Below are 18,796 nucleotides of genomic sequence, written 5' to 3'. Positions count from 1 at the left end.
ATGTTGAGCATTTTTTTATATGTTTGCTGGCCATTATTCTGTCTTCTTTTGAAAAGTTTCTGTTCATTTCCTTTGCCTATTTATTGATGGGGTTGTTTGATTTTTTCTTGTTGATTTTTTTAAGTTCTAGATAGATTCTTATTATCAGCCATTTATTGGGTGTGTAGAGAGCAAATATTTTCTCCCATTCTGTAGGCTGTCTATTCGCTCTAATGATAGTTTCCTTGGCTATGCAAAAGCTTTTTAATTTGGTCAGATCCCATTTATTTATTTTTGTTGCTGTGGTGATTCCTTTGGGGGTCTTCTTCAAAAATTCTTTGCCTAGGCTGATATCTGAAAGGGTCTTCCCAACATCTTCTTCTAGAATTCTTAAGGTTTCATGCCTTAGGTTTAAGTCTGTTATCCATCTAGAATTGATTTTTGTGAGAGGTGAGAGGTGGGGATCCAGTTTCATTCTTCTGCATGTAGCTATCCAGTTTTCCCAGCACCATTTATTGAAAAGAGATTCTTTTCCTCAGTGTCTATTTTTGTCTGCTTTGTCAAAGATTAGATTACCATATGCGGATGGTTTCATCTCTGGATTCTCAGTCCTGTTCTAAAGGTCTATGTCTCTGTTCTTATGCCAGTACCATGCTGTTTTAGTTATTATAGGCTCGACTTACCCACAGTTTTAGGAGCCTGTTAGTTTCCATGTTTGGTTCCGATAATATCAGAGGGAGCTGGATTCCCTGCTTTGCAAAATCCACTGATTACATAGAATACAGTTGACTTGGGTTTTGTTTACAGAAAAAGAAACCCACTCCTAAAATAGAGAACTGAGCCCAGAGCTTGGAAAGGGAATCTTTTCCCTCCAGGCTTCTGGGGCAAAGGTAGTCCAGTGAGCCAACCCAGCCAAGGTCTTAGCACTCTATAGGTCCTGGGGCCCTGGCAGGGCGAATTTGAACTTCTCACCAGATCACCATCAGACACAGTTATTTAGGGCCTAAAGGATAACAGGTCTAAAGACCCTAAACCCTGACAGATGCTGGTGCCCCCCAAACCATAGGTAATTCAAAACAAAATTTCCAAATAACAGAAAACCTATGTGGAGGGCAGTGTGGTATCTTGAATAAGGGCATGGACTCTATAGAGCCCGTCTGCTTGGGTTTGCATTCTGGCTCCCCATTTGTCAGTCTTGTGACCTTACACAGATCACTTAAAATCTGTGTCTCAGTTTCTTCATCTATAGAGTAGGGATAAAGAGTACTACCTACCCTCAGAGAGTTGGTGTGAGGATTAAATGTGTTAAATTTTTTTTTTTAAATTTTGTTTAAATGAGTGCTGGTTTCAGAATCAAAATATGTTAAAATTTGTAAAATGCTTAAGGAAGTGCCTGGCACATAGTAAATGCCACATAAATACTAGCTATTGTATGAATGCTGACATTCTTTCTAATGGTTTTCAGATTGAAAAATTGTGAATAGGTTCATTGTAGCTGAACTCTTTCTTATTCTTTTTCCTATTTATTTATTTCCTGGTACCCTAAGTATAGGACCTAGCTCTGGGACACCAGGAAGGTGTCTTACAATGCAGTTCCAGAAGCCAATCATCAAATAATGCCTTTGCAACTTGGACCCAGCATTCAAAGTATGTTTTGGTGGTTAGGAGTGAAGGCTTTAAAGTCAGACACAGAGTTCTTTTTGTTTGTTTGACTTTTTCTTTTTAAATAATTGTAGACTTACAGAAAAGTATAGTAAAAATAGCACAGAGAGTTCATGACTACCCTTCACCCACCTTCCGCTAATGTCAACATCTTATATAGCTATAGTACAAATATTAAAGCCAGGAAGTTAACGTACATACAAGTCTGTTAGGTAAACAATAACCCTTATTTGAATTTCACCAGTTTTCCACTAATGTCCAGGATCCAGCATAGACTCTTACGTTGCATTTAGTTGGTGTGTCTTCTTAGTTTCCTCTGATCCGCAGCAGTTGCTTAGTCTTTGCGTTTCTTTCGACCTTGACACTGTTGCTCAGTACCAGCTAATTATTTCATAAAATGTCTCACAATTTGGGTTTGTCTGATGTTTGCTCAAGATTAGATTGAAGTCTGTCTTTCTGGCAGGAGCACCACACAAGTGATGTTGCATCCTTGCTGCGCCATTTCCGGGCGATGTCCATCTTGATTGCTTGGTTAGAGTTTCTCCACTGCAAGGTTATGGGTCTGTTTTCCAGAATAACCATTGCAAACACTGTTAGTGACCTCAGGAAGATTATTTTGGCATGACAGACTCTGTAATGATGGCCTGTGAAAGATTTCATGCATGTTAACCAACATCTCAGTGTACTTTATTGTTTGAAGTACTGTAAGAGAGACAGAACTACTTTAAAATACAGTTGGGGTAGCAGCCAAATGAAAAGTTATTTTGATTACTTCTATGCGATGTGCATTTGAACAGGGTCTAGAAATTTTATCATGGAGTAGTAGGCCAACAACAATAGTGTAAACATAAAATAACATGTGTAAAGGAAAATTTATACTCTAATGAACATATGAGACAAGAAAAAATAAGAACAGTTAGGCCCATGTGTTAACTATGTGCCACGTATATTCATTAAATGGTTCATGCATATACTGTTCCTGAGATTGTACATTAAGTGGTTTGTTCTCATTGGCCACATGACTATTATACACAAAACGATGATGAGAATAGCAAAGACTATCTTTCTGTACATGAATTAAATGAAGTACAAAACTGGTAAATACTGGTAAATATACTTCCAAGAATAGCCTAAGGATTTATTTTTAATAAAAATATATAAAGAAGCATGTTTTTTTTAAAAAAAAATATGGAGCGCTTCACGAATTCACATGTCTTCCTCGTGCAGGGGCCATGCTAATCTCTGTATCATTCCAATTTTAGTATATGTGCTGCCCAAGTGAGCACTAAAGCATTGTTAACATAGTTTCTTAGGTAAGGAATACATAAAAGTAAATATGTTGTCCAATTCCTATTCTGATATAGTAACTGATAACAATTACTGAGTTCCTACCATGAGCAGATATCGTGCCAAGTATTTCATATGCATAATTTCATTTAATTTATTCTTTCAATCAACAAATATTATTGTGCACTCACATGTGCCAGGCATTGTTGTAGATGCAGGAAATACAGCAGGGAATAAAACAAAATCCCTGATCTTTTGAAAATGGATATATAATAGATCAGGTGGTAGTGAGTTCTATACAGAGAAATCAAACTAGGTTAAAGTGGAGTGGAGAGTGCCTTTCGGTGGGGGATGGCTGCCGTTAATTTATTATAGGGTGATCAGAGAAGTTCTCTCTGATGGAATGACAGTTTTCTGGGCAAAATTGTTTCTAAGCAGAGGATACAGCAGAAAGTAAGAACATGTTTAGCATTTGACTCTCTGTGATAAGAATTATCATTTTATACACAAGAAAACTGAGACTCGGGAATATTCTTATTATATATGTGCCCATGTCACATAAATAATAAAAAGCAAAGCCAAAGCATGACCCTAGGTCTATTGAACTCAAAGTCTATGCCTTACTCTCCCAAAATTTACTCATCCTAACCAAGAGTTGTTACTCTCTTAAAAGATTGGCAGAGCGTAAGACTACCAGTAATTAATTGCTGCGGCTGTTAATTCTTTAATTTACTGTAGCCTCAGGCAAATCACTGACACTTGTTCTTCTCCAGACCTGTAAAATGGGATTCAGATAATTAACATCTCAGAACAACCATTATGAGTACTAATTAGCTACTCCTTACAAAATACTTTGAACATGAACACTAGAGTGTCTTCACTCTGAGTATCACATTTTCCTCCCAATGGAACTCTAGCTTACCTCCATCTCTGCCTGTCCCGGACGTCCACCCCAGTTCTTCCTTGGATTTCCCACTATTGGCAAAACTAATGACCTAGTTAGTAAAATCAGAGCCCAAATGTCATCTTTAACTCTTTTGCCTTCCTTGTGCACATTCCCAAGTCCTGTCCATTCTACTTTCAAAATATATCTTGTAACCATTCACATCCTCTCATCTTTGGTCTAACCCCCATCCTGTCTTACACAGAAGAGTGTAGTCATTGGTTAATTGGTCATCCTCTTTTCCATTTTGCTCCTCTCCTAAGCATTCATCACACAAAAGCCAGAGTAACCTTTCTTCGTTATTATAATAATTATTATTATTATTATTTAGAGATGGGTCTTGCTGTGTGATCCTGGCTAGAGTGTGGTGGCCTGATCATAGCTCACTGCAGCCTCAAACTCCTGGACTCAAGGGGCCCACCCACCTCAGCCTCCTGAGTAGCTGGAACTACTGGTGTACACCACCATGCCCGGATAATTTTTTTATTTTTTTGTAGAAACAGAGTCTTGCTATGTTGCCCAGGCTGGTCTTGAACTCCCACTGTCAAGCGATTCTCCAGCCTCAGCCTTTCCTACTTAAAACCTTAGGGTGACCACGTACTGCGGACAGAGTAAAGCACGACTCCTTCTATGGCTAGGAGTGCTAATTTTAGCACTTGAAGTCCCAGATCCCAGGAAACCCTCTGTTCTGGGCAAACTGGGATGATTGTTCACCCTAGCCATGGCCCCTCAGGCCTCACTCACATGAGGGGGCTCCTGCCTGCCTCACAGCCTCATGTCATGCCACTGTCCACTCAGTCACTACTCAATTGCATACTGGCCGCTGGTCCCAGAGCATGCTGGCCTTTCCCATGCTCATGGCCCTCCCCACCGGGTGGCCTTTCCTTTGCCTGGAATGCTCTTCCCATGGCTGGATTTTTCCCATCCATTAAAGCTCAGCTTAAATGCTCCAGAAAGGGTTTCCCTGATCAAGTAAAGCCAATAGTTCCTATCCACTAGTCTCTACAATAGCATTCTTCTATTTCCTTCCTAGCACTTATCACTAGTTAAAAGTGGGGGGGAAAAAGCCACCCTTTTTTCTATACTTTCACAAAATACTTCTGAGACCAAATATCAGGAAAACTAGGTGACTTTTCCACACTAAGCAATTCTCCAATTCTCTGCAGACAAAAGCCGGGTGTCCCACAATTTAACTCAGTTGTGACATGAACCGTCTGGAGTTAGCACAGACCCCATAGGATAAGCGCCTAGTCCCAAGAGACGGTTCCTACCTTGGATGCCAGTCACAAATCCGGCTTTCTACACTTCTGACCAGCTAGCTGTACATCAAGGATTCTCACAACCACCTCCTCGGGTTCCATAATTTGCTAGAATGGCCTGCAGAACTCAGGGAAGCATTTCATTTACTGTTACCAGGATACACTCGGGAATAGCGGCGTGGAAAAGCTGCCTAGGCAAGGCATGGGGGCAGGGCTGTGGAGCTCCTGTGCTCTCGCTGGTGAACCACCCTCTCCGAATCTTCGTGTTTGTGCGCTCTCCTACAAGGGTTTGAGGAGCTCTAGGCCACAACTGCGGACAAAGGCCAAATAGATAATATATTGTTTATTATATCGCATTATCACGCTAGTCTTGATTTCTTTTCCATATACCTGTTTATTGTCTGTTTCCTATTCCTAGAATGTGAGAGTCCGGAGACCTTGTCCGCATTGTTTCACTGTGGTATCCCCAGCACATAGCACACAACAAGTGCTCAGGAAATACTTACTGGACCTACTTTTTAGCCTCAAGCCTCACCAAACAACAGGTGGACCCAGGTCCTGAAGGGACAGAGATTAAGGCCTTGAAAACACCGGAATACCTGGTCGACATGGCTCCCCCAAATCCCTGCAGGTAGACTGAGACCTCACCTCAAAGAGAAGTCAAAGAAATTGTGGGTTAGTTATCTGGAGGCCTAGAGAGGTCAAAAGACGTGCCCTACGTTACACACTCAGTTTACATTTAACATAGGGCCAAACCCAACATTTCCCTATTCCCCACCAACTGAGTTCTAATTTCAAAGGATCTGAGTGTAGAAAGAAATCTCCAGACCCCATCTGGTCTAGCCCCTTCAAACAAGACCCTATCACTATCCCCATTTAAAAGATAAGACATCCGGAGCCAAGGGAAATAAACGACTTCTCCAAGGTCAAACAGCTATCGAAAGACAAGGAAAGACTTGCCTTTTTGTTTTTTATACCACACTGTCTCCAGTTTTTAATCTTTTTTATTTATTCTAGACTTTGTACAACCATATAATCAAGTAGCTTTTCCATATTGGACCCATTAGCAAATGCTACCAAAAAAAAAGAGAGAAAAAGAAAAAAGAAAAAGAAAAAAAACAAACTAGCTTCAGAGATAGCTCAGGAGTGACAAGTTATTTACACAGATAGTTTCACGTTGGCTTCTAAAAACAAGTAAGAGTCTGCGTCATCCTTTCCTGTGTCAGAGAGAGCTTTCCTCCTCTTTCTGCCTGTGGCTCTTGGTTGGCTAATATTACTTAACAGCGACGTGGGGACGTCTGTCTGCCTACATCAAATCCTGCCCTCACCACCTTCATGAGATAGTTTTAACCAACTTACTTAACTTCTTTGAGCCTCAGTTTCCTCCTCTGTAGAAAGGGGCCTTCATGCTGTGTCAGCTTTCTGCCGCCGCGTCACTGATCAGCACGCATCCAGGGGGTCACAACACTCGCTTATCGCTCCACAGCCCTGTAGGCCGGAGGTCCAGACGGCGTAACTGGGTTCTCTTCTCAGAGTCTTGCAAGCTGAATTCAAGGCGTTGGTTGTCTGTGTTCTCACCTAGAGCTCAGGGTCATTCCTGTTATCAGCAGAATTCAGGTCCTTACAGTTGTGGGGCTGAGGTCCCTGGCTCTTTGCTGGCTGTCAGCTCTGTGAGGCCGCCCACAGTCCTCTCGATGACCCCTCTATCCTCACGCTAGCGATCGCACATGGAGTCCTTCTCGCACTTCGAATATCTCTGACTTCCGCTTTCAGCCAGAGAAAGCTCTCTGCTTTTAAATGCTCCCGTATTTAGATGGGGTTCACCCAGATAATCTCCCTTTCTTACAGTTAACTGTGCCATATAACATGACACAACCCCTGCAGTGAAGTCTCATCATACTCGCAGATTCCAGAGATTAAGGTGCAACGCCTTGGGGGGCCACTTTAGAAATTTTGCCTACAACAAATGCAATGCCTTCCTTACAGAACTTTCTTTAAAATTAGAGAGAGTATATATGTGTAAAATAGTAGACAGTCAACTTAGCTGCTATTGCACAGAAGGGCCTCTTTGGTGTGGGGAGCAGGTGAGTATCTGAGCTGGTCAGGGAATCGAGTTATAAGACCAGTCTCCCAGCTGTCGATGGTAAATGCTTGTTCTTATCTTTCTTACATTTACGGATGTTAAAACAGCATTTCAGACATAACAAGTACTCTGTTTCTGTTGAGCACTTATTGATGACTCGATCTGGAAATTCTGTTTGACCTAATTTAACAAGACAAGGATTAAATTCTTCCTTTTTTTCTCTGAATACATTATTTTTTTCTCGCTTATCAAATCATTTTGGCAAGGCTGCTTCTTCTTCCTTCCCATGTATTTTGGTAGAGTCCATCAACACAGAACTTGGAGCTCGGCTTTTGTGGTACAGGCGCTGCTGTGGTCTGAATGTTTGTGTCCCTCCAAAGTTCATGTTGAAGTATAATCCCCATTGTGGGAGTATTAAGAGGTGGGGCACCAGCCTGGCAAGAGCGAGATCTCGTCTCTACTAAAAATAGAAAGAAATTAGCTGGATGACTAAAAATATATAGAAAAAATTAGCCGGGCGTGGCGGTGCATGCCTGTAGTCCCAGCTACTCAGGAGGCTGAGGCAAGAGGATCGCTTGAGCCCAGGAGTTTGAGGTTGCTGTGAGCTAGGCTGACGCCACAGCACTCACTCTAGCCAGGGCAACAGAATGAGACTCTGTCTCAAAAAAAAAAAAAAAAAAAAAGCGGGCTTTTTTGGGAAGCAATTAAGTCATGAGGACTCTGTCCCCATGAATGGGATTAGTCCCCTTATAAAAGAGATTGAAGGGAACTGCCTTGTCCCTTCTGCCTTGTGAGGAGGTAGCAAGAAAGTGCCGTCTTTGAAGAAGAGAGCTAGCCATCACCAGACACCAAATCTGCTGGCACCTAGATATGGGACTTCCCAGACTCCTTAACTGTGAGCACTAAATTTCTGTTGTTTATAAATTACCCTGTCTATAAAGTATTTTGTTCTAGCAGCCCAAATGGACTAAGACAGGTACCAGCTGAATTCTGGGAATTTACTCAAGTTCTGTCACCTTAAAATGGGAGCAAACAGCCTCCGTATGTTATTGAAGGCCCAGAAAAAATAAAAGGGGGTGAAGTGCAGTGGGATTCTGAATTAATTTCAGAACATGACTATTTTTGTTGACTATACTAAAGATGATCAAGGTCATAATTTTCCCATTTGTGAGGAGCAACACAGCATCCGTAAGGAGAATGACTCTGGAGCCACACTGCCAGGGTTCAAATCCTGTCTCTGCCACTTTCTATCTGTGTGACAGTGGGCAAGTTACTTAATCTCTCTGTGCTCAAGTTTTCTCATCTGTAGAGCACCTACTTCATGTAATTGCTGTGAGGATTGAATTAAATAATAAAGTGCTTACGAGAGAGCCTGGTGCATGGAAGTGCTACATAAATGTTTGTTAGGCAAATCATTGCCGCTTTCATGAGGACTGCTGAGGAGTAGCAAAAGTGAGTCACTTAAGGCTTTTCTCTTCTTCCCTAGCCTAACCTACTCTCTTGTAAGACAGTGGCGTGGGTTTTCAAATTATGGTTTTATTTATTTCCTTTTTGAATTGGCAAAATTCATGCATTCTATAAAATTCAAAAGGATACAAAAGGATGAACAATAAAAAATAAGTTTTCCTCCCACCCAAGGCACGGAGACACTGAGCTCCCGGAAGCATTCATTAATATTAGTCTCTTATGCATCTTCCAGAGATAGTCTATACTTATACTCTACTATGAATATTTATACATTAATATAACATACAGACCGTTGTCACAGATATATATTTAACACGAATGGTAACATTCTACTCTATCCTGCGCCATGCTTTTCTTCACTTAGCAATGTCTCCTGGAGACTTCCACATTAGCACAAGGAGAGCTGCCTCGCTCTCTTTGATGGCTGTGAGGTGTTCCACTGTATGGGTGTACGACCTTTACTTAACCAGTCCTCTGTTGATGGACGTATAGTCTCCAAGCTTTTTTATTACAGAAAATACTGTGATTAGTGCCCTTGTATACAGGTCATTTTGCAGATCTGTTAGTATATCTGCATGATAAATTTCTAGAAGTGGAATTGCTGGGTCAAATCATATGTACGGTATTGACACTTATTGCCAAATTGCCTTCTGTGGAGGTTGTATCAATTTATACTCCCTCCAACAATATTTGTGTGCCTGTTTTCTCACCCCTTCACTAAATTAGTATGTTGTCCAAAGTTTTTATCTTTGCCATAGACTTTAAGCTTGCCATTGACCCTCTGGGGGGACGCATTTACTAGCAAATCTAGTAGCAGAAATGTTAGGGCTGTTCTTATTCATAATCACAATAGTACAGACAAATGGTCCTCTGGAAACCAGCATTCTGTAAGGCAAAAGCTAACAAAATCCAGCTTCTGCCCCATTCTCTGTGCTAACAGGCTAACTGTCGATGCAAGACTGCAAAGACTTCATGAGGATGAGATTTAGCAAAGACTACAAAGATCTACCACATGCAAACAATACACCTTCTGCTCTGGATGTGTAATGTCGATTCCCCTGAGGTTCACATGGTGCTGGGACAGGGAAATGGTGCTTGCTGTTTTTGATCAAGGAGTTTTGGTCCCTTTATTCTGAAGACGGCTCTCAACAGGTACAACAGAGTTCATTGTTCAAAAGCCAGAGCGGCCAAAACACCAAATTGCCTGAGCATTGCCATTTGACAGTGCAGAATCAACCAGGAAAATGCTGGAATCAGTGAATATCTACCTGCGTTCAACAATATGGCACCTCTAGCACTGACTGTCCCTTGCTGAGAAGCAGCGTGCAGCCTTGGCTGGGAGGAGCCAGTGGCCACCAGTACCCTTAGTGAGGGAAAGAGGTTTTCTTCCCTGGACTAATGCTTGATACTCTTCATTCCTGGTAATATTATACTCTACAATATTTGTATTTTATTTATACTTTATTATTCATGTGATAATTAATAGCATTCAATGCTATAAAAGTGATTTTATAAATCAGAATAGGAACAATTCTGTTTTGGCACATAATTAGAGAGGACAGCAACTGCAAGCCCAGATAAAAATCCACTTTTTAAAAAGTAGTAAGTTTTGAATTATAGATTTAACATATTGGAATTATACATAGCTGTAGGTTAGAGATTTTTGTTCCTCAGCCTTGTTGGCAAGGGCTTATCAGTTTTTGAAAAATTTGCCTTCGAGCTGAGGTTCATACACTGTATTTGTTTTGAATCTTTAACTAATTTGGTTGGAAGTTTGATAAAACCCTAAGGCTGAATGTTTTTTCTTTCTTTTCTTTTACGGGTAAGATTTGTTCAGATTCCAGTCTTCATTAAATGGCATATAACTCTTCCTACCTCTCTCTCTTTTTTCCCCGTGACAATGGCATCTAACTCATGAGGACTACCATCATGCCATTTAGAGGGAGAATTATTTTGAAGCCAGCCATGCATGCTGAATCTGCTTGCTTTGTTCTAATGTGGATGACAAAAAAACAGGTGAATGAACTGTTTTTATTTGATCTTGAACATACTCTATAGAGACGATGCCACAGATGTAAAAAATTTCATACAGCAGCCTTGATATGCTTAATCATGGAATTCCCTGCTGACTAGACTTCAAAATGAGTAGCTCATTGATTAGCGATACTTAAATCTGCCAGTAGCTATTCCTGGGAAGTGTGAAGTTTCTGGGATCAGTGCTTATTTGGTGTTCAAGCTGAGTCAACTCTGAGTTACCCAAATTATATAACCCTACCTACTTTACAAGATACCCAGCCTGGAGAGATTCTTGCACTTTTGGCTAATGGCAGTTTTTAAGTCCTACAGAGGACAAAAGCAGGTATAGTGTGTGTTATAGACGGAATCGTGCCCCCTGACAAATTCCTATGTTGACGCTCCAACCCCCAATCAATGTGACTGTATTCGAAGATAAGGCCCTTACAGAGGTAATTAAGGTTAAATGAGGTCATAAGGGTGGAGCCTTCATCCAATATGATTGGTGTCCTAATAAGAAGATGAAGAGACACCAGGGATGCACAGGCACGGAGAAAAAGCCCTGTGAGGACACAGCAAGAAAGCCTCATCTACAAGCCAAGGACAGAGGCCTCAGGAGGAACCAAACCCACTGACACCTTGATCTTACACTTCCAGCCTCCAGAATTGTGAGAAAATAAATTTCTATTGTTTAAGCCACCCAGACTATGGTATTTTGTTATAGCAGCCCTAGCCGACTAATACAGTGTGATTGTATGGAAAAAGTATAGAATTCAAGTGAGTTTTGAGGTATGCTCTTTATCTCATGCGAAGATGTAATCTTTTGAGTGAGTTGACTCCTGGGATCAATTGAGGGCAGTTTCCAATAGAAGGGAGCAGGTTTGGGTCATCGGCAGCATACGCTCTCAGCAGGGGGACCATGCGCGTGCCCGCAGGTAGAGGGAATCTGGAGCACTGAACTGCAGTCTCGGTTCAAGTTGAATCTCCAACCCTTTCCTTTCAATCAAATTGTTCCCAGAAGGCCCTCCTGTATAGAAATTGTATTTTTTCTTTTCTTTTTTTTTTTTGAGACACAGTCTCACTCTTTCACCCTGGGTAAAGTACATCATCATAGCTCACTGTAGCCTCAAACTCCTGGGTTCGAGTGATCCTCCTGCCTCAGCCTCCTGAATAGCTGGGACTACAGGCATGCGCCACCATGCCCTGCTAATTTTCATATTTGTAGTAGAGAAGAGGTCTCACTTTTTCTCAGGCTGGTTTTGAACTCCAGAGCTCAAGTGATCCTCCCACCTCAGCCTCCCAGAGTGCTAGGATTACAGGCGTGAGCCACCTGGCCCGGCCAGAAATTCTAGACTAACAGTGACCAGACAAATATGTCCACTTTCCTGATGTGTGCCTGAAATCTAATTTTGTTCAAAGTAGTCTAAATGAGGGACTCCAGCAGTTCTCATGCAAAATGTGATCCATTTTAACCAATGCATCTGTTTAATCAATATAAAAGTTTCACATCCTGCTTTAAAATTATTTGAAATTTTAAGATGAACTCTGCATTATGATTAAAAGTATATAAAATCAACAATAATCTTTTAATTTTTCTCTTTTATTTAGGCATGTCCATGTAACCAAAATAATAATTTTAGAATATGGCATTAACAGCTACACGCCTCCACCCCTACCCCATACTTTGCCCTCTGCTCGACCCAGATGAGTCAGAGAAACAAATATTCTCTTGAGTTCAGGAGCATTACTAACCACCCATAGAAACCATCCCATATAGTTGTTAATTCAGTCTCATGGATTTGCTGAGTTCTTATGTTGGTATGCTCTTAAGGCACAATGTTTTTCAAGCATATTTTGAAGATGGATTTTCTTATATCTCTTGTCTTTTTTATTACATAAGAAAAGAAAAGAAAAGAAAAAAAATGCAATGAGGCTTATCTCTCTTACAGAGAATTCTGGACTCCAAGCTAATCCAATGGTTCTAGCTTTTGGTGTTTCAGACTTTCTGTGAAACAACTGAAGCATGCTTTGCCTTTGGGAAAAACTGCTGTTTTCAAGTAATTCTTAAAATTAAGATGGACTTTCACCATCCTTTTCTAAAATTAGAAGAAGTTATTTAGGTTTTCACTTGAAAAAGCAAAGACATTCAGGTGGGTCGATTTGACTTACTTTTCAAGCTGCCATAGAACCAGCAGATGGAACAGTGCCCGAAACGGAGAAGAGACACATTCCAATCTCTGAAACCCTAGATTAATACCAGAAAATAATTCCACAGAGCCCATGATTTCTGTTCTTGTTCATTCATTTTCATCTGAAAATAACAAAGACTGATCAGGTCCCCTGGTCTATTACCTGAAACAAGTTTAGAAAATAGAAGACCGTCAATTACAGTGTCAATCTAGATTGATCAATGTTGGGAATGCCTTGCTAATAAGATTTAATTTTGTTATGTGATCCGATATGGCCTCTATCTAAAGCATATTTCCTTGTGAACAATAAAAAATCCCTGTGTTCACTGTTTCAGATTTAATCTAAGAACTGACCTGAGAAACTGCATTTCCTTTATCTTTCCCTCCTATCTACTCATTTAGTTCCTTTATAAAAGAAAAAACAGAAATCTCTGCTTTATGACGTTTTATGATCATTAAATTTTTCAATTGCCACGTTCTCTCCACTCTTGTGGCTAGCCGGAGGCACTTGAAAGAGGTGGCTACTTGGACACAAGCTGCCCCAATTAAAACCAGCCTGTGCTCCAAGCCGACTTCCAGCTGGGAGCGTGCGTTTTCACAGACACAACATGCTGAACCTTCGACCAGTCTCATGATAATTCCACGGGCTATTTAAACCTAAAATGTAGGTGCAATTACCATATCACATAAGTTTTTCCAACCAATGTCAACATGGCTGTGCTGTTGCTCTAACTCTTTCTTAAATGGAATTTTAAGTTTTCTTTTTCTTTTATTTTTTTGAGAGAGAGTCTCACTCTGTTGCCTGGGCTAAAGTGCAGCGGAGTCATCATACCTCGAACTCCTGGGCTCAAGTGATCTTCCCTCCTCGGCCTTCGGAGCGTTAGCCTGCACAGTTCCCTATGTGGGTACATTCTCCTAGTCACCCTGGGGGCCTGGACTCTATCTACTACGTATGGGGTATGTGGATTGATTTATACCCAGGTTTCAAGATTTCTTTTCTTATTATAATAATGATTGCATGCCTTCCTCCCCTCAACCCTTGCCTCAGCTGATCCTTATAAATCTTTGTGAATATGTTTATTAGGATTTTGGAGTTCTCTTACTTAGAAATTTTGCTATCAGATGCCCTCAGCCTTGTAGAATTATGCTAGTTTCGGAGCAGTGGTCAGTCTAAAGGTTCTAGAAGTCATTATGGTCCACAGCAATCAAATTGTTGACTGACAAAAAGAAAGTTTTGTTGGAAAAATCTCAGGCAGTACCCTTTGTAATGATTATGGATCTGATGATGGAAGCGGAGGTAAAATGCTCTGAGAACTCAACCGAAAAAGGCATCATTCTTAGCAAAAGAGAAGTTAAAGAGTTGTCTAGATAGCTGCAGATTGAAGGAACAGTACAAATCTGCCATGGAAACAGTAGCAATCCTTCCAGAAAAGTGACCATAGTTTAAGATGTTCAAGGCTATTAAAGCCACAGATTGTAAAGGGAGTACTAATTAGACATATATTCCTGAGGAATGTTACTATTCATGGTGTTTCGTCTTTTTGTTGCATCGAAAATATTGTTGTATAAAGTATCTCAGGTAGTCAAAATGTCAAAAAATAAGCATTTTATGTAATCATTATTACATCTACTTAGTACGTTATGCCACCCTTATGTCACAACTATATTACTGAATTTTGGGGTTAGTACTGGAATTTTCAGAAACAAAAATATTGAACTACAAATTACCTTAGTGCATACTGCTTCTATTTTGAAAATCTTTTCTATTTCTAGATTCTGTTGTGTCTAAGAAGAAAAATGGGAAACTTTGAACAGATTGGCTTGTCCTAATTAATGAATCATATTAGAAACAGAATTTTGATAATATTAATTTATTCATTCTTTCAATAAATAGGCATTAAATACATAATTGGTGCATGCCAGTAATTGGCTTATGCCAAAGATGAAGCGGGCACAGTATTTTGCCACTGAGGGGCACAGTCTAATGAAAACAGGCAAGCAAACAAATAATTAGTGCACAACAGAGTACTGTACCTGACTCTTACTGAATCTATCAGCATAGATCCATACAGGAGGTAGTCTTTGAGCTGTCTTGGAGGATGAGAAGCAGTTTGCCTGGTGGGCAAAAGAAGGCAGAGCCCTGGAGGCATCAAGATCAACATTAGCAATGATGTGGATATGAGAAAGAGTACAACAAGAACAGGCAACAATGGTTGCTTAGTGTGAATAGATCCTGGGGGGTGTTGGGGGATTGATGGGAGATGAGGTTGGAGAGGCAGGTGGGGTTCAGGCCATGGAAGATTGACCCCTGCTAGGGAATTTAGGCTTTATCAAAGTCAGGAGAAACTGAAGGATTTTAAATAAGGAAGTACCATGTTCACATTAGCATTTTAGGAAGCTCACTCTTGTGGCAGTGGGGTGGGTAGAGTAAATGAGGCGGGGTCAGAGACAGATGGTTAGGAAGCTATTATAAGGTTTGATTGAGAATAATAATCATGAACATATATTGAATGTTTACCATGTGTCAAACGCTTGACATATGTTATCTCATTTAATCCTCCAGTGATCCCATGTATGGTAATGTATTAGTCAGGACAGGTTAGGTTATGCTGTGAAAAGAAACAATCCTCAAATCTCGGTGGCTTAAAACAATCAAAATAATTCCTTGCTCATGCCACGCGTCCCACGGGCTGGCCTGGGAGCTCTGCTCCTCACAGTCACGTAGACACCCAGGATGACGGAGCTCCGTCTCAGCGCACACCTTGCTTGCAACAGTGAGAAGGGATCATCCTCACAACAGCAGGAAGGGACTGCACTTCACTGTGCAGGGGCTCTCACCTCTGCCCAAGTGTCACATAGTCACCACCAACTCCAAGGGGCGGGGAACTGCAATTCTACCATGTGCCCAAAAGGAGAACCAGAAATATTTAGACAGCAGCATTTACTATCACATCCCAGCTCTGAGCACAGGGTAAAATTGCACATTTCTGATCTTCTTTTAAAGTTGGATATGGCCATGTGATAGAATTCAGCCAATGAAATGGTGGAAGCTTTAAGGACTAAGAACCAGAGCACAATTTGTCAGACTCTTCTTTCCCCTCTGCCGTGGCAACTGTCCATTCCATACTCCAGATGGCATGTGCCATTTAGCCTGGTCCCAGAGTGAGAGCGACAGATAGAAGAGCCCCCACTGACCTCCAACGGGCATGTGATATGACTTGCAGTTTTAAGTCACTGAGATTTGAAGGACACATGTAACTATAGCATAACTCAGTCCACCTGGGACTGTTACAGGGGGATAGAATACTGCATAGACTACTTCTGGGCAATCTTAAAAATCTCCACAAATAGGAGAGAATTCAAGATGGTCGCGGCTGGGTGGTTGATCAAGAGGCTGACTCAAAGGCCCCTACGAAGTAAAAGAGGCCAAGAATCATTCTCTCCCCTCTTCTCACAGTCGTGGAAGCCCAGCAGTTTTCTTTTGGCTTTTTTTTTTTTTTTTTATGAACAAGTAAACCACACAGATTGTCAATGTGGGACAGGATCTACATCATCCACCAAGAGCGGAAAATTTATGAAGCCCACAGACCAAGCCTGAAAGGGAGCCTGGAAGATAGAGTTAAAGTAGAACAAACAACAGCACATGGTTTTTTGTTTTGTTTATATGAGCTGTAGTTCTGAAGACGAAGGATCCCAAACAGATTATCTGGGACATGGAGAAATTGAATGAAATGGAGTTTAACCCAGTGCAACAGCCACAGTGAAAGGAGAAAGCACTGCAAGACAAGTATAAAAAGCTGTGTGAAACCTTTGAATGTATTCCACGACTCTATGAAAAAGAGAATCCAGGTATTTACAAAGTATTGAGAAAGCTAGAAGTAGGAGGTGAACAGAGGGGGCTCCGCCAGTACTCAGATGGCGTCAGGAATGCTCAGCATGTGGAAGCGGAGAGTATTCCTCTGCCGGATGTGCCACATGCTCCTTCCAACATTTTGATCCAGGACATTCCATTTCCGGGTGCCTGGCCACCCACCATCCTTAAAAAAACCTCAGCCTACAGACCTACAACGCAGGCAGTTTCTATCCTTCCTTTTCTTGGAAGTGGTGTTTTATGTTTGCCCCCTGGCAGAAAATCTCCTGGCCCTCCCCAATCCACCTCCTCCTCAAGTTGTGCAGATGAATGGCCAGAACGTGGGCTTTGCCCTAGAGCTTCCTTCTCATAGGTGAGACAAAGACATGTCATTTAATACACAGTCTGGAACTTGCTCAGCGGGGGTTGTGATGATGATGTTTCCAGCACCAGTGAAGATGATGGCTCTTCTGAGGACATGGATCAAGATATGCATGGGGACAGTGACACGGGCAGATCAGATGGAGAGAGTCAGGGGATGAATTTGTGCACCGAGGTGACAGTGAGAGAAACAACGAAGATAAAGAGTCAGGTCTATGTGTACAATTTGCAGATGTGCAAAAATCAAGGAAGAAAAAGAACATGCAGGAGCTGACTTCTCCTCAAGCCATGACGCTTCAGAGGATGATGATGAAGATGATTCTCATGACTCTGAAGCAGAAAAGCAATGACAAAGACAGCACAGAGAGGAAGCTCTTTCTGACAGCACGTCCATTGCTTCTTCACGGCAGAGGCCTGCCATAGTCTGCCTCCTTCTCTGATACAAGCACCTTCCGTGCCAGCACCACCTCCTCTTGGACCACCACCTGCTCCACCTGTACGGCCTCCTGGACCACCTCTGGGCCAACACCCCCTGCCCCCAGCACTCCCCCAGGTCAACCTCCAGGTCTGCCTCCTGGCTCTCCTCCCCAGGGACCCCCGCCTCCCCCCACACCTCCAGGTATCCCTCCACCTCATGCTGGCATGACGTGCCCACCTTTGGTGCCTCCTCCTGGACCATCCTCCCTGCACAGACACCGGGCTTTTCCCATCAGCTCCCTTGCCTAACTCTGGGCTTTTATGTGTCCCACCCAGCTTGACTGAGCGACCCTAGGCGGATGATATGAGTGCAGCCACCACTGAGAAGAAAGCAACAGCAACCATCAGTGCCAAGCCACAGATGACCAATCCCAAGGCAGAGATTACTTGATTTGTGTCCACTGCCCTGAGAATACATTGGGAGAATAAAGGGGCTACTGCTGCTCCCCAAAGAAAGTCAGAGGATGATTCTGCTGTGCCTCTTGCCAAAGCAGCGCCAAATCCAGTCCTTCTGGTCCTGGCTCACTGCAAACTAAGGACGATGTGTATGGAGCTTTCATGAAAGTGATGGACGGGCTTCTGTGAACAGGCTTCCATTCACAACAGTGGCCCACGGAGAGAGGCTCTTACTAAACTTATAGGTAAAAGAGCTATTTCCACTGTCAGGGTATTTTCTAATTTCAGTTTGAGGCTGCAGTTGAGGCTTGTTAAGAATTGACTGCGTGGAAGAGAGAGCGTTTCCTTCAGAACAGACTGGTTACCGAGGCGGCGCCGCCATCCTCGCCCTCCGCGCCTGCGTTGTCATCACGTGTCTTCTCTTCTCCAGTGCTTGGGAAATTTGTGGTCAGGGGCATCTTAGTTCCTTATTTGTTTTGACTCTCTTGTGTGCTGTGGGCACTGGAGTAGAGATTTCTGAAAAACCAGTTCATTTCGCCTTGCCTTTTGTGTTTGAGTTATTTTTAATATTTTCCTAGAAATATTTTGTAATATTTTACTTGTAAGGGTGGAATGGATCACAAAGTCATTTCCTAGTACAAAGCAGGATATGTGGAAGACAGTGTGCAATTCTTTGATGAAAATTATTTCCCACTGACCTGAACTTGGAATGTTTCATGGAAAAAAAAATACATAAATGTTCTACACCAATAAAATAAAATAAAATTTCCACATAATAAACCATAGATAAGTTTATTATGATTATTATTC

At 41.8% G+C, this 18,796-nt stretch overlaps 1 pseudogene; it reads left to right on the top strand.

Annotated features, from left to right (window-relative positions):
* LOC105810472 overlaps positions 1 to 18,175 on the top strand; it is a 74,035-nt pseudogene extending 55,860 nt beyond the window's left edge.
* Positions 18,176 to 18,796: the final 621 nt, after the last annotated feature.

The sequence above is a fragment of the Propithecus coquereli genome, unplaced genomic scaffold (genome assembly GCF_000956105.1).
Source record: "Propithecus coquereli isolate 6110/MARCELLA unplaced genomic scaffold, Pcoq_1.0 Scaffold213, whole genome shotgun sequence".
Lineage (NCBI taxonomy): Eukaryota > Metazoa > Chordata > Mammalia > Primates > Indriidae > Propithecus > Propithecus coquereli.
Note: the sequence above shows the minus strand (reverse complement) of the source record. Positions and strands in the feature narration are given on the sequence as shown.